This window comes from Myotis yumanensis, unplaced genomic scaffold, assembly GCF_028538775.1.
Source record: "Myotis yumanensis isolate MYYU_CA2020_CCGP unplaced genomic scaffold, mMyoYum1.0.hap1 SCAF_2, whole genome shotgun sequence".
Classification (NCBI taxonomy): domain Eukaryota; kingdom Metazoa; phylum Chordata; class Mammalia; order Chiroptera; family Vespertilionidae; genus Myotis; species Myotis yumanensis.
Genome location: NW_027223753.1, coordinates 116,672,643 through 116,688,535, shown reverse-complemented (window position 1 = coordinate 116,688,535; position 15,893 = coordinate 116,672,643). Strand labels below are relative to the sequence as shown.

At 39.2% G+C, this 15,893-nt stretch overlaps 1 protein-coding gene across 9 annotated transcripts in view; it reads right to left on the bottom strand.

Annotated features, from left to right (window-relative positions):
- Nucleotides 1–15,893, bottom strand: part of NRIP1 (nuclear receptor interacting protein 1) — a 130,228-nt gene that overhangs the window by 44,811 nt on the left and 69,524 nt on the right. For 2 of the 9 annotated variants that reach the window (XM_070405994.1, XM_070405998.1), the window contains one exon: nucleotides 2,179–2,274. The exons of 6 other annotated variants lie outside the window; for them this stretch is intronic. The gene's annotated coding sequence lies outside the window, so the exon portion shown is untranslated. Of the gene's footprint in view, nucleotides 1–2,178; nucleotides 2,275–2,783; nucleotides 2,799–15,893 lie in introns of those variants that run through there. One more of the 9 variants, XM_070406000.1, reaches the window with a different exon arrangement.

Here is a 15,893-nt window from a genome sequence, read left to right as displayed (position 1 = left end):
TGCACATGGTCATGCACATTGAGCAGGCGGTCTGCTCGAGCTTTTATTACTGATGCACGTGATCTGTTCCTCACTCCCCCCCCCCCCTCCTTTTCTTATTTAACTCTTCTTCAAACTCGGGTAACATTTGTTGACTTTCACACTCTGCAGTATCTAGCAGATTATTTTGCTGTTTGGTCAATGTAGTTTCAATAAACCTTTGGATAAGACCTGTCATATCTGGGATGGCATAAGATCCCATCACTGTAACTCCCAACCCAATTATCAACGAGGTGAATATGGATACCACTATTCCATTCCATTCTCTGACCATTGCTCTAGTGCAGCGGTTCTCAACCTGTGGGTCGCGACCCCTTTGGCGGTCGAATGACCCTTTCACAGGGGTCGCCTAAGACCATCTTGCATATCAGATATTTACATTACAATTCATAACAGTAGCAACATTACAGTTATGAAGCAGCAACGAAAATAATTTTATGGTTGGGTCACAACATGAGGAACTGTATCTAAAGGGCCAGAAGGTTGAGAACCACTGCTCTAGTGAATCGAAGAAAGGATCCTCAATTTCAGGGTTCCCAGCTGACTCATTAGCTAGAGTTGTTAATCCCTGTAGGTCCTTAGTGATGGTCTGTCTGGAGCTGTGATGTCAGGGATGAAGGTACAACACTGGACCCCAACATTACATATACTCCTCCTTTTCTGCCAGAATCATATCCAAGGACAATTGGTTCTGAACCGAGGTCATTCTGCTCGTTGCATCTAATTGCTCAGCTATTCCCTTGATAGCATCTTTAGTGTAATTGACAAACCTCTGCTGATTATAGTAAGTAGTTTATCCAATCTACACTCTTATTACTAGTTGACCACCAGAACAGGACAGACTCAAATCCTGGTGCTATTTGATTCCCAGCATTAAAATCATTTGGCACTTCTCCTGGAACCCCAACGGGATCTGTGTAAATATGAGGATCAAAGGAGCCCCCTGGATTCTCTCTCTTCTTCCTAGTTTGTCTGTCCGTTGAAAAAGGTTTATGATATGCCAAAGTGGAAGGGATAGCCAGTTATATCAGAGCGCAAGTTCTGCTCCAACTGCTGGGCAAGGGCGCAAAGTAATGGTCCTCCAAAATACCACCAGACATCAGCACGGGGTATCGATAGTACAGCTTCTAAGGACACTCTGCCATTTATGCATCAGGATAAATTTCCCATGAACTCCAAGTACTGTTCCCCCTCTACCTTGAGAGGCGGGTGGTACAGTTTATGTTGGAGGATGGGCTGTATCGTTTTCAGGGAGAGTCTTACAGGAAGCGTTTTCCCAGGTGGTTTCCTCCTGGTACAAGGCAAGCACACATTCCATCCCATTACTGTCTGAGGTCCATCCGAATGGAAATGGGACCACTTGGACCTCTAGCCTTCCTGCCAGCCAAGAGTAACAGTCGCTTTTATTTAGGGAGCATACAGAATATTCAATCCATTCCACCCAGGCTTTGTTTCCTTATATCTATCTTCTATGTGCATGGTGGTAGCAGTGGCCTAAGGGATCTTGCCCTGTGAAATCTATTCCTAAATTTAGTCCTAGCCAATCTTTTGGCCTAAAGGCTAATATCCAAGTCAATCAAGTTATTTATAACCAATAAATTAACTGGATAAGCATGATCCGGATTGTAGACATTTCCCCAGCTCACATTGTGAGCTCCTGCAATTTTCTAGATCCCTAAAGCCAACAGAACCCAGTACATGATGGCTATTAAGACAGCTCACAGTTTATAGAGCCCTAAAGTTAATTTCAAGAAGTCAAAACATTTTTAAGAGACAAAAACAAATATGGTAAGTGGATATTTTTTGTACCTTAATTCAAGCAAACCAATAATATGAAGAAGTTCAACTGCTGGGTGGACAAAAAATTGATAAACACACAACCCAGAGGTTTCCTGCAAACATCTGGTAAGAAGAATTCAGTAAGTAATCACAGGTATATACAGCTATGGATAATTATGCAACGTGGTCACATGAAAGGTCTTCAGGATCTTTCTGCATTAATAAAAATAAAAAATAAAGCCAAACAAATAAATAAAATTGAGTCCAGTATCAACAACAAAATCAGAACTGAGGAACTAGACTTCATAAACTGTTTCCCTGCACTGGCTACTCACAGAACTTACCACCCCTCCAACTCACCATCTGCCAATCTCAGCAATTTAAAATGAAGAAAGTCTAAGAGTCTGATTTTCCATGGTTCACTTCGAAAAAAACTTCTTTACACCTTCCAACAAACTGTATAATAAAAAATTTAATGCAGTTTTAATTTCTCAAAGATACCATGAGCTTCAAAAGCAGTAACAATCGGGCTCATCTGCTAGCTCTGTGGCTCTGGGTCAGTCTGCCTAAACTCAGTTTAACACGTATCATACCATCTTATCTAATGGGACAGTTATGATGGATTAAACAATGCATACAGAATACCCAACAGAGCAAGTCAAGAAATGTTATTGTACTTTCCCCTTTGTGTGCTGCTTATAACTCTAGTAAACATTGATGATAATTACATAATTATTTTAATATAGTTTTACATTAATTAGGCAAAATCTACTATTTCCAAAATCAAATAGTATAATGAAAACTAAAATAGTAGTATAATGTTTTGCATACACAAATATTTTAAACAATTTTTTTAAATAATACCACATACCAAGTATCTGGTATTTTTAATTCCTAACAGAAGCTGAAATCTCAAGCAGAACCATATGTTACATATTTTACAATAACCTGGTATGTTAAGTTACCTGATTCTGCTTAGCTGCAGCAGGCCTTTTGATGCCACTGCTCCACTATCCCACTGTTTATAAGATCATCCATTAAAAGCAAACTACTGGATTTTTATGCTGTACAATGAGAGCTTCCTTGAGTACTACCTGACTTTTTAAATTTTCATTTAACTAGAAGAAATAAAACAGTTAGTTTACTGAAAGGTATCAGCCTTATCTGTACTAATAATAGAGGAATATGCACACTGGTCAGAACGCCCTCACGCAAGGACTGAACAGCAGGCTGTGTGGGGCGACCAGGCCGGCAGGGGGCGGGGGGGGGGGGGAGGTGGGACAATGAGGGGTGACCAGGCCGGCAGGGGGGGCAGTTGGGGGCGACCAGGCAGGTGGGGGGCAGTGAGGGGCAACCAGCCTGGTGGGGGGGGCAGTTGGGAGCAAACAGGCTGGCAGGGGGAGCAGTTAGGGGTGATCAGGTCGGCAGGGGGGGCAGTTGGGGGTGACCAGCCCAGCGGGGGGGCAGTTAGGGGCGATCAGGCAGGCAGGCAGAGGCTGTTAGGGGCGATCAGGCAGGCAGGCAGGTGAGCGGTTAGGAGCCAGTGGTCCTGGATTGTGAGAGGGATGTCCCACTGCCGGTTTAGGCCCGATCCCCTAAACCAGCAGTCGGCCTAATCCGGCAGTCGGACCTCCCCCGAGGGGTCCTGGATTGGAGAGGGTGCAGGCTGGGCTGAAGGGACCCTGCCGCCCCCGTGCACGAACTTCATTTACCATGCCTCTAGTTCAGGGGTGGGCAAACTTTTTGACTCGAGGGCCACAATGGGTTCTTAAACTGGACCGGAGGGCCGGAACAAAAGCATGGATGGAGAGTCTGTGTGAACTAATATAAATTCAAAGTAAACATCATTACATAAAAGGGTATGGTCTTTTTTTTTTTTAGTTTTATTCATTTCAAACGGGCCGGATCCGGCCCGCGGGCCGTAGTTTGCCCACGGCTGCTCTAGTTAGTGATAAGACAGGAATTAACTTTAATATCACTATATAAGTATGATTTTTTTAAGAACCTGAAAATTCAAATTTTAAAAGCACTTTCAAATGATCTTTTCTTTTTATAGTGAAAATACTGTGGGCAGTATGAATGCTCCATAACAAGGTACTATGACGAGAATAATTTAGAAGATACCTAAAAAGTGGATAATATATTGCAGCTAAGAGTTTGAGCTTTGAATCTTACTTTGGATATTAATTTTTCCTGAGATCCTGAGGATGACATTATTATTTAATAGGGCTGTCAAAAAGCTCTAAAAAAAATAATAAAACATGCAAAACACAAAGCATTATGACTGGTATCCTCTAAGTACTCATAAGTGGAAGCAGATTCTATAGCAAATAAATTGTATTTTTCACTCCAAAGGGGAAAAAAACCCCAAAACAATAAAAAACAAACACTAAGCTACAGTAAGTCCTCACGTAACTTTGTCAATGGGTTTTTGGAAATTGTGACTTCAGGCAAAAATGACATAGAATGAAGCCAATTTGACCATAGGCTAACTGATACAAATAAGAGTTAAGTTCCTACAGTATATTTCTGGTCACAAAAACATCACCAAACTTCTAAATAAAGACCTAAAACACTTCAAATATTAAATATCAAAATAAATGTGAACTATACATACATTTAACAAATATGAATAAAATAAACAAGAGAATTATTTATTCAGAGTGATGGGTGGCCGAAGCCTCTCCAAGCAACTCAGGACACCAGGCAGAAACCCACCCTGGACAGGATGCCATTCCATTCAAGGGTGCATTCACACCCACATCACACTCACTCAGATGGGACAATGTAGATGCTCATTCAACTCATGTAAACACCTTTGGGACGTGAGAGGAAACCAGAGTCCCCAGAGAAAACCCAGGCAGACAGGGGAGAACATGCAAACTCCACAGAGACAATGGCTCCAAATGATAATCAGTTTTGTTCCCCTCATTAACACTATAATGAAATCATGAACTAAATGATACTATTTAAGGATTTGCTAAATGTCTTATATTTTTTTAGTACTATGAAACTGCTACAGTTAAAACCCCAAACTGTACCAACACACAGTAGAACAAGTAACAATAAAAAGCCAAGGGTTAAGATTACTCCAATCTATATATATAAAAGCCTAAGCGAACATTACGATTGGTTGACCGAACAACCGGTCAACTAGTAGCTCTGACACGCACTGACCGCCAGGGGGCAGACGCTCAATGCCTCCTGGTGGTCATTGCGCTCCCACAGCCACCTACCATGGCCGGCCAACCTCCCGCGGTCCCTCTCCCTGATCAGCTGGGTGGTCAGTGCGCTCCGAAAGCCAACCTCCCTCGGTCCCTCTCCCTGGCTGGCTAGCCCCGATCAGCCCCTATCAGGACTGGGTGAGATGGCCCTGATTGCTAGCCAGGCCAAGGGACCCCAACCATGCACGAATTCGTGCACCGGGCCTCTAGTTTTATATAAATTAAACAGTGGTACTACAAACATAGCTTGAGACAAATAAAACAAATAGCAAGTCTAAATCACATTCATGCAAACAAATCCTATATAATAAAAGCCTAATATGCTAAATGTCCAGTCATCCATTCAACCAATCAAAGCATAATATGCTAATGATATGCTAAGGTCATTCAACCACTCACTATGATGTGCACTGACCACCAGGAGGTAGACATTCCAACAGGTTTGATGCTGCTGCGGTCCAGCCGTTCGGGACTGAGTGAGATGGGCCGGACACGCCCTGGAACCCTCCCGCCATCCCTCCCCGGCTGGCCAACCTCCTGCATCCCTCTCCAGCCCCAATCATGCACCGGTGGGGTCCCTTGGCCTGGCCTGCGCCCTCTTGCAATTTGGGCTGAAAGACCCCCCCCCCCACCCCGAGTGCATGAATCTTGTGCACTGGGCCTCTAGTACACTACATAAAAGGACCCATTAGATATGAGGAAATCACAGTATAAAACCCCAAATGGTAGCTGTATAGGCTGGCCTGATCTGCAATGTCAATTGCTTCCATCAAATCATCAAGTAATTACTTGAACCCCAAAATATTAAGAAATATTGCAGGTTTTTAAGATTCTTAAAAATCTTTAAAGCTATAAATGATTTTTAAAGTATTACTATTTCCACATGTTCCAGTGCTCTGGGAGGCTGGTAAATTTAATTTTTTAAGAATTTTAATATTCCATGAACATAGAGGAAAAAGAATTCTTATACAGGTAAGCCTAAACCAATGCCTGTAATAGCTTAAGAAATTACACCAAATAAGACAGAAACTCAATGATGACTGCAGTGATGACTTTTTATATAACACTATCTGACAACTGTTGTGATAACTGGTGTTGCTGTGTGTGTTCTACTGTACTAGTTTCCTAATTGACCCCCTCCCACTACATTCTCCACACTGCAGCCAATGCTCTTTGTAAAAGGTAAATCCACTCAGCTGAAAACCCGTAATAGATTCCTATTTCACTTAAAATAAAGTCTGAATTCCTCTCTCTGAGTTGCAAGGCCCAGCATAATCTGGCTGCAGTAAATGTAAACAATCTTATCTCAAGTCATTTAGTCCCCTGCTCGTTACACTATTCAGGTAGTCTAAAAGAAACATAATGAGAGCTACAAATGTAATTTTAAAACTTTTAGCAGTGATATTTTTAAAAAATAAACTACTTGGAATATATATATATATATATACATATATATACATATATGTATATATATATGTATGTATGTATATATATATTTTTAAATATATTTTATTGATTTTTTACAGAGATGAAGGGAGAGGGATAGAGAAGTAGAAACTCGATGAGAGAGAGACATCGATCAGCCGCCTCCTGCACACCTCCTACTGGGGATGTGCCCGCAACCAAGGTACATGCCCTTGACCAGAATCGAACCTGGGACCTTTCAATCCGCAGGCTGACGCTCTATCCACTGAGCCAAACTGGGGCCTTGGAATATATTTTATTTAACCCAATATATTTCATCCAAAATATTAGAGTATCAATATAAAGTCAATACAAAATTCTTAAAATATTGTCACACTTTTTGTCATATTAAGTCTTCTAAGTTGGTATGTATTTTACACTTAGAGCACATCTCAATTCAGACAAACCACGTGTGGCTCCAGGCTGCGGTACTGGATTCCGCAGCAAAGTTCTTTGTAGCCTGCTAGCCTGCACAAGCATGGTTCCCTCTTCCTGAAAGGCTCTTCCTTTGGCTGCTCCTTTGCCTCCTTCCCCAACTCAGCTTAAATGTCACCTCCCAATGGCCTTTGTAAATGAGTCTTTCCATTTCCATTTTTCCCCCCTAGCAGAGTACCTAAAAGATGACAGTTGTTTTAGGACTTCTTTCATTCTATAAATTTTTTTTTTTAGTTTTTTAAATATATTTTTGATTGACTTCAGAGAGGAAAGGAGAGGGAGAGAGAGATAGAAACATCAATGATGAGAGAGAATCACTGATTGGTTGCCTCCTGCACACCCCCTACTAGAGACTGAGCCTGCAACCTGGGCATGTTCCCTTGCCTGGAATCAAACCTGGGGCCCTTCAGTCCACAGGTTGACTGATGCTTTATCCACTAAACCAAACCAGCTGGGGCTCATTCTATAAATTTTTTGCTTGATTTTCCTTGTTGTTTTTTAAAATATATTTTTATTGATTTCAGAGAAGAAGGGAGGGGAGAAATAGAAATATCAATGATGAGGGAGAATCATTGTTTGGCTACCTCCTGCACACTCTACACCAGGGATTGAGCCTGCAACCCAAGCATGTGCCCTGACCAGGAATAGAACCATGACCTCCTGGTTCATAGGTCAACGCTCAACCACTGAGCCATGCGGCTGGGCCCTCGTTTTTTGTGTTTGTTTGTTTTTAAATACTTGTTTATTGCCTGTCTTCCACCACTACACTGTAATTACTGCTTCATTTTTAGTTTTATTCTGTTTGCCATAGGCATGTTTGAGATACTGAATTTTTGCTGAGTAAATGGATATCTATACGTATTCTTAGTTTCTCTCTGATCACTTAATTCTATACACAATACTGAAAAGCAACTGGAAACATAGGAAATATATATACAACTAGAGGCCTGGTGCACGAAATTCATGCATTGGGGAGGGAAGGTCCCTCAGCCCGGATTGTGAGAGGGCGCAGGCCAGGTCGAGGGACCCCACCAGTGCACGATCAGAGCCTGGGAGGGACACAGGAGGTTGGCCAGCCAGGGAGGGACCACAGGAGGGCTCCAGGGCATGTCTGGCCCATCTTGCTCAATCCCAATCAGCCTGACCCCAGCAGCAAGCTAACCTACCAGTTGGAACGTCATAGCGAGCGGTTGAGTGGTCTTAGCATATCATTAGCATATTACACTTTGATTGGTTGAATGAACGACCGGACACTTAGCATATTAGGCTTTTATTATATAGAATTATTTAAAATTTACCATTAAGCCAAGTAAAGATATTTACAGGGTATAACTTTAGGAATTTCGTCTTATTTTATAAAGATCAAAAGAAATAATCACTTCATTTAAAATTGCAAGTACTATCTAAGTGAAGAAATAAAACTTTATTTAAACTCAGGTCAAATCATAAGGCATTTCCAACATGTTTTTCTGTGCCTTCCAGAGAAAACTGTTAATTGCTGTTTATCTGGCATTCACATTTGTAAACTCAGATCACCCCAGTCTTCTAAAGATCTACAGAAGCCTGTAAGCAATTTCTGGAAACTGAGTAGCACTTGAAAAATGCTAATTTTTTTTTAAGCTGAAATTTAAAAAAATTTAACTTATCTGCTCTCACTTCTCATTTTTCAATATTTACTACTAGTGGGCCCAGTGCACAAAATTCGTGCACGGAGGGGCGGGGGGATGTCCCTCAGCTCGGCCTTCACCCTCTCCAATCCAGGACCGCTGGCTCCTAACTGCTCACCTGCCTGCCTGCCTGATCGCCCCTAACCACTCTACCTGTCAGCTTGCTTGCCCCCAAATGCCCACTTCCTTGCCGGCCTGATCGCCCCCAACTGCGCCCCCCCTGCTGGCCTGATCACCCCCAACTGCCCTCCCCTCCTGGCCTGACTGCCCCAACCACCTCTGCCTTGGCCCCGCCACCATGGCTTTGTCCAGAAGGTCTCCTGGAAGGTCTCCCGGTCTAATTAGCATATTACCCTTTTATTAGTATAGATAATTCTAAAGTGAGATCAATGATTCACTTAGGCATTTTATACTGTTAAGTGGAAAGGTCACTGAAAATTATTCACAGTTCTATAGTTTTTTTTTGTTAATCCTCACCAAAGGATATTTTTGCATTGATTTTTAGAGAAAGTGGAAGGGAGAGGGAGAGACAGAGAGAGAAACATCAATTTGAGAGAGACACATCGACTGGTTGCTTCCGACCAGGGCTGGGGATTGAGCCTGCAACCAAGGTACATGCCCTTGACTGCAATCGAACCCGGGACCCTTCAGTTCGCAGACCAACATTCTATCCACCGAGCCAAACCAGCTAGGGCACACAGTTCTACAGTTCTTGATACATATTTTAATAAAGTCAATACAAATAAAATTATATAACTGATCAAGACAAAGAGTATGAAGTTTTGAGGAGGAAGCATATTAATAAAGTTACAGACCAGTTTTTAAGGGGTTTGATCCCTGGATGGGGTACATACAGGAGGCAACAGATCAATGTTTCTCTTCTCTCTCTCTCTCTCTCTCTCTCTCTCTCTCTCTCTCTCTTTCTCTCAATATCAATAAAAACATTTCCTTGGGTGAGATTTTAAAAAAGGAGGAATTATAGTTACATATAGCTTCACCACAGAATGGAAAGACGATATTCATTTTGAAATTCCAAACAGCTCTACTACATTATATTATGGTTATCAGTAGTGGTGTAAAGAATACATCTGCATAGGGCGTGGCTATCTTATATGCACACAAATAGTTGTCAGATATATCTAAAGACAATATACATGTGTCTTCTCATTTAATGTTCTTAATAACTTAAACAGGCAGATAGTAGAATTCCGAGAAAAAAAAAAAGACATAGTATAATTCTGTTTTTGAAGATGGGCAAACTGAGGCTTAGAGAGATTAAATAGTGTGCCTGCAAACTTTGCTCTGCCCACCTGTTGAACCAAAGAGCTAGGTGTGAAGATTCCCCCTCATCCCCACCCCCACAGATAATCACAGGGAAAGGCTTAAACACAGTTTACTGCTCAAAATAAACCTAATTTTTAGCATGAGCTAGCCAAACCACACCTTTCCTGCCCACTAGTTTTTCCATTGCCTCCATATTTGGTCAATTTGGTTTCCAGACAACTCCTCTAGTTCTTCTTGTTCATTTCTCTGCTGGAAATAAAACCTAATGGATCTCAGCCCAGCTGGATGAAGGCAAGTCTAGTCTATCAGGCAATGATTTTTGGATGGGACTTCTCAGTCTTTAACTTGGATACCCACTGACATGTATTGCTGGAACCTCTCTGAAAACCACAGCCCACCCCCTGGAGTTTAATCTTTCCACAAACAGTCTGAATTATATTTCTTGCATTTTGCAATTCAGTATTTAATTATGCTTGAAGGAGGCCATGCCTGACTAGTATCTCTCCATGGAAGTCCCTACCCAGCAAAGGTATCAGTTGGCTATCCCCCTTTCTGTGCTCAGCTGTGTCTACACTATTAAAGAAAAAACTACCAAAAACTATTAGATATCAATAGACTATAGTGTATTTATTTGTGATTGTACTTTTCACAAGTTATTCTTTTGTAGACACTATAATCTTATATAAAGTTTTTATTCTTAGTTTTTATTATCTATTTTAGTGATACCCAATATTTTATCATTCTTTCTGGTATAAAAATACACTGGACCCACATGCATAGGGAGCAGTCCACAATAGTATGTGTGTATAAAATGATGTAATATCAGTTTGTTTTAATTTACATCCTATTTGAGTATAAATTAAATTTTACAGTGGCTGTAAGTATACAATTTGGCTAGTATCAACATAACAATTATTTTAGAAGATTAAAATTTGGTAAAAGAGTTGACCTGTGAAAAAATGATCACTTATTATAAAGCTAGGCAATTTGTGCCCAGCTGGCATGGCTCAATGATTGAGCGCTGACCTATGAACCAGGAGGTCATGGTTTGACTCCTGGTCAGGGCACATATGCCCAGGTTGTAGGCTTGATCCCCAGTAGGGGGCATGCAGGAGGCAGCTGATCAATGATTCTCCCTCATCACTGATGTTTCTATCTCTCCCTCTCCCTTCCTCTCTGAAATCAATAAAAATATATTAAAAAATATATAAAACTAGGCAATTTGTATTTTACTCCTGGTTCAGCTATTAAATAGTTTTATAACAGTGGGAAAAATAAGCAACCTGTCTAAAGCCCAATTTCTCATTTGTTAAATGTACTCTTAATATTAACTAATTTCTAAGGATCCTACTGTTTAAAAACTCTGGTCAAAGCCTAGCTAATGTTAGACACCAAATAATAAAAACACCTGCCCATTACCTGTGCTTAGAAAAGTGTAGCCTACATATTTAAAGTTGTCCTCATGGATGACTTCATTTCATGGTCATAACGACAAGTCAAACATGTTTGTTTTCTCCATAGATTTAATATACCCAGATCTCTTTGACTGAAGTTTAACATGCAGTTTTCTTGCATGTTCGAAATAATTTGTTGATATTGGTTAATATAATGTATCTAGATTTACAAAACGAGTCTAATAAAAAATAGATTTTACAGCTTTAAAAAATACAACATCATAGTAGGTCAGCATATAAGGAAAAAAGATGGAGGCAAATTCAGGTAAAGAACTCTAAGCATGTTTGTCTACACATGCTTGTCTCTGTTCAGAGAAAGAACAATTTAAGGTGTAGTCACTTGAATACTCTGACTGTAAAATAATTCTATAAACATGATTTCTGGGTTGATTTTAAAACATTGAATTCCTGCAATGTGCAAAACACTCTCAGAAGAGAAGTTGATGGCATTATCTCACTACTATGAGCACACCACAAATTAAAATGGTAAAGTAACAAGAAAGGAAAAACACGGTATGTATTTATGTATGTATGTGAGGGGATTAGTTGAGTATTCTGTATTCATTTGACCAACACGTATTTATTGAGCAGTTATTATGTGCCAGGTAACAGTGTTAAGCATTGTGGATACCTTGATAAACAAAAACCAAGCACGCATTCTACCAAGAAAGAACCAGAGGAAAAGAAGAAGAGGGACAACAACAAGAAAACAAATACAATTTCCTTTACTTGGTATGCCCTCCTTATCTTCCCATTTTGAATCGGCTAAATATTAAATATATGCACACTAGGCATTTCTTTTGGAAGGGTGGAAGATTCTAAATTTTTAAAAATTTGTAAGGTAATCACAAAATTAAAAACTAAAGCTAAAATTAGAAAAAGTTTAGAACGTTTTATTCCAGAAAATTAAATATTGATTCTTAGTTCTATGATTTATTTTTTCTCCACATTTTCTTAATTTATATTTTTTAGATAAGAAAAAAACTCCTACAAAAGCAAATGTATGCCCTGGCTAAGTGGTTAAAGCATTGGCCTGTGCACGGAAGGATCATGGGTTCGATTCCTGCTGAAAGGCACATACGTGGGTTGCAGGTTTGATCCTTAGCACTGGGTCGTGTGTGAAAGGCAACCAATTGATGTGTCTCTCTCACCTGGATGTTTCTCACCCTGTCTCTCTCCCTCTCCTCTAAAAATCAATGGAAAAAATATCCTTGGGTGAGGATTCACAACAATAAAAAAAAGTAAAAAAGTAAATGTGTAAGAATACAGTACTAATCACTTTGGTTCTTACATTTAACTGAAAACAATATTTACTAGTCTGGATCAAATGTTTCAAGTCAGGACTTTGTATATTTGTATTTGTTATTTAAAAAATGCTTTAAAATGTTTCTTCATTCACCCATTTGCCATAAATGTATCTGGGAACAAGTCTATGCTAATGTTCATGGCCTCTGATTATAATGATCTTCTGTATCAGGATGTTTTTATGATATATAATTAGTATATACACAACAATTATTCACATAATTTAAATGGAAGTGAAATGTAATCTAAAAAATGTAATGCTGCATACTAATTTCAAGAACATAAAAGTAAACAACAGAAAACAACTTTAATTTCCTCAGTGAGCTATTTGCTTCCTCTCTCTTTTAAATCAAGTGCTCTGATTATAATCAAAGGATCAGGGTGGGGACAGAGGAGGCAAAGGGCACCTGCAGTTTACATGGCAAAAGGCTTGGACAAGAGGAATTTCTCCTCTCCCCTCATAGTACAGATTTACACGTAACCTAAAAAGCGCAGCTATAAAACATTTCAAGAATGCCTGAAAATGGCAAGAGGTCAAATCCCAATAACAGATATTTCAATCATTTTGTGAAATATTGAAATATTTATTTGATTCATACTCATACTAAGCAATCCTAAATTTTACACTACAAGTCTCTATCTGAAAAACGTGCAAAAATTAAAAAGAAATAGAGACTGCAATTTCCTTTTCCACAGCAGAATTAAACAGTACAATGTTTACAAAATGAAAGTAGTAAAAAATAAAGTAAATAATACATTTTTAAATGTCCTTAATATAGTTTAAGGTGGGATAGTAGCTACCTCTTTTTTTTTAAATGAAAACCTCTTTCCCGTTCTCTGAACCATGTTATGTAGGACCTTTAACAATATAATAATGTGCTGAAAAATAATTACAAATAATTTCCTAATTAGGTCCATAACCACCTCTGTGACTTCTCCCCTTCATCTTATTAAAATCTTACAACATTAGCTTGAATTTCATTTCTGCCTGACACATTTCAAGTAGTGAAGCAGATTAGTGCCTCAGAACACTTTTTAGGATTTCATTATCAATCAGGTTATGTACCCAGTGACGCTTTCAGCAAAATTATCTTATTCGCATGAACTCTCATGGACTGCAGTAAACAAAGCTGTAGCCCACATACTTTCCATTCATTTATATCCTTTTTCTTAACTTAGACTTATAGCATGTGCCATAGAAACAGCACATGTTAAAATTCGTGTAGTGTCACAATATGTAATACAATAAAACAGATTACAACCCTACCTTTCTTTCACAGCAGTGGTGCCAAACACAGGTAAACCGGAGCAATCAATTTGCTCTGCAGACAGTAAGGCTTTCATAGAATACTAATGTAAAATCTCTTTTCTTTCTCCTTTGCCTTGACTCCCCAATGCCCGGGTCCCGACCAATACAAGGAGGAGGGCGGGATGTCTTCTGCTGAGATAACCACAACTACTAATCAAGTCTACGTTTACAAAGGCACATGATTAAACCTCCTCCAAGCTTGAGTCAGGGCTTGAGAGTAGCTAACACATACACAGCACAGTCTTAATTAAAAACACACACACACACACACACACACACACACATTCACACACACCATGCATGTGCCATGAAAATACAGATGTGTCTACTTCAGTGAATTAATTCATCATACTTTACCACTGATAAGTTTTTTTGTTTGTATTTTATCTCAGGAACATAAAATTACCTCCTGTTGAACTGTGGGCTTAAATCCAACAGTATTCAACAACAATTATGTTTTTCCAGAAACTAAAATCATGATCAGTATTCTGTGCATTAAACTGTTCACTGTTTTTAAAACACAGCATTTTTCTAAATTAGACTATGCAATAGAATTTACATGGACTTATACTTTCAAGCATTAACGTAAGATTAATAGACTCACCAAAGATTCTTAAGGTTTTGCACTTAAAAAGGTACTGCAACTGAAATAGCTCAAGTTCATTTCCTCAAGAAAAACTTATATATTACCAATAATGAAGAGATCTCCAAAAGATTCATTTATCTTGAAAATTTTACATTAACTATAACCCTAAGCTATTTAAAAAATATTTTCAGGTTTCAGAAATTATTTAAAAACATCTTTAACATTTTATAATTATTTGATCTTATAAATCCAGAGTTTTGAGGTCCCTTTCAATTAAGCATTTTCATTTGGCTATTTTTCTTTTATTCAATATATGAAAAGGTATGCCAATCACTGAGTAGGGTGATGACAGAAGTTAAATATTTTTTAACAGCACACATTACCTCATTTTAATTTGCCTGTCTTAATTTGCTAATAACTCTTGAAAAGTACTGACAGTCAAGGGGCTGTAAACTAAGCAATAATTAAGAACAAAATACTCTAGGTAACTGGAGAAACTTATGAGGAGGCTTCCTAAACCAGATCTATTTTTATGTATGCAACTGCTTTAACAATGCTAAAATACATGTGTCTTATTCTGTACTCTTTCTTTAAAAAAATGAGCAGAAACAATTAAGAAATACTAGGACCTTCAATGAAGTACTGCAATGTTTAGTCGATACTGATGCTTTTGTCCTTGACACACTGACCATGTCATCAGGCTACTGTCATGTGATATCATGTCATTTCCCCACCTGGCTCATGACCTTGTCCTCTAAATGACCTAAAGCTTCCCTCAAGTAGCAGGAGGCCCCTCCCAGCTGTCTCAGCAAGGTCGTTTGGGTCAGAGTGTCCTCATCTATAATCCACCACCATTTGTCAGCAGGGAGGCTGGAGGAGGCAGGCTTGCTACAAGGGGAGAATGCCCAATTAGGCAGCTGTCACACAAAGCATAGGCTGCAAAATTATCCCCTGTCAAAAGGAAGAGCAGCTGCGGGTGCCAATTACAGCAACCTTTCAACCCTTTAGGTACTGGAAACTACACAGAAGTAAATGAAGAACAATTAGAGATAACAAATCGATGAATTAGGAAAGTAAATTGGAAATTACTGGCAGGTGAGCTTGGGTCATACAAGACATAAGGGCATACCAGACTCCAAGCAAGGGCAGGGACGCACAGAATCACACTAACCAATTCCTTGCATACAGATTTCCCTCCCAATTTTTTTTTTTTTGCAAAAATCCTTCAAAATACCCATAACCTAAAAGTGTGTATATATCTTATTACTTTTCATGGAGAACCCAAATAAATTTTTTCTTGATAGGAGGAAAATCCTTCAGACTAATAAGTCTAGTTAATTCTAAATT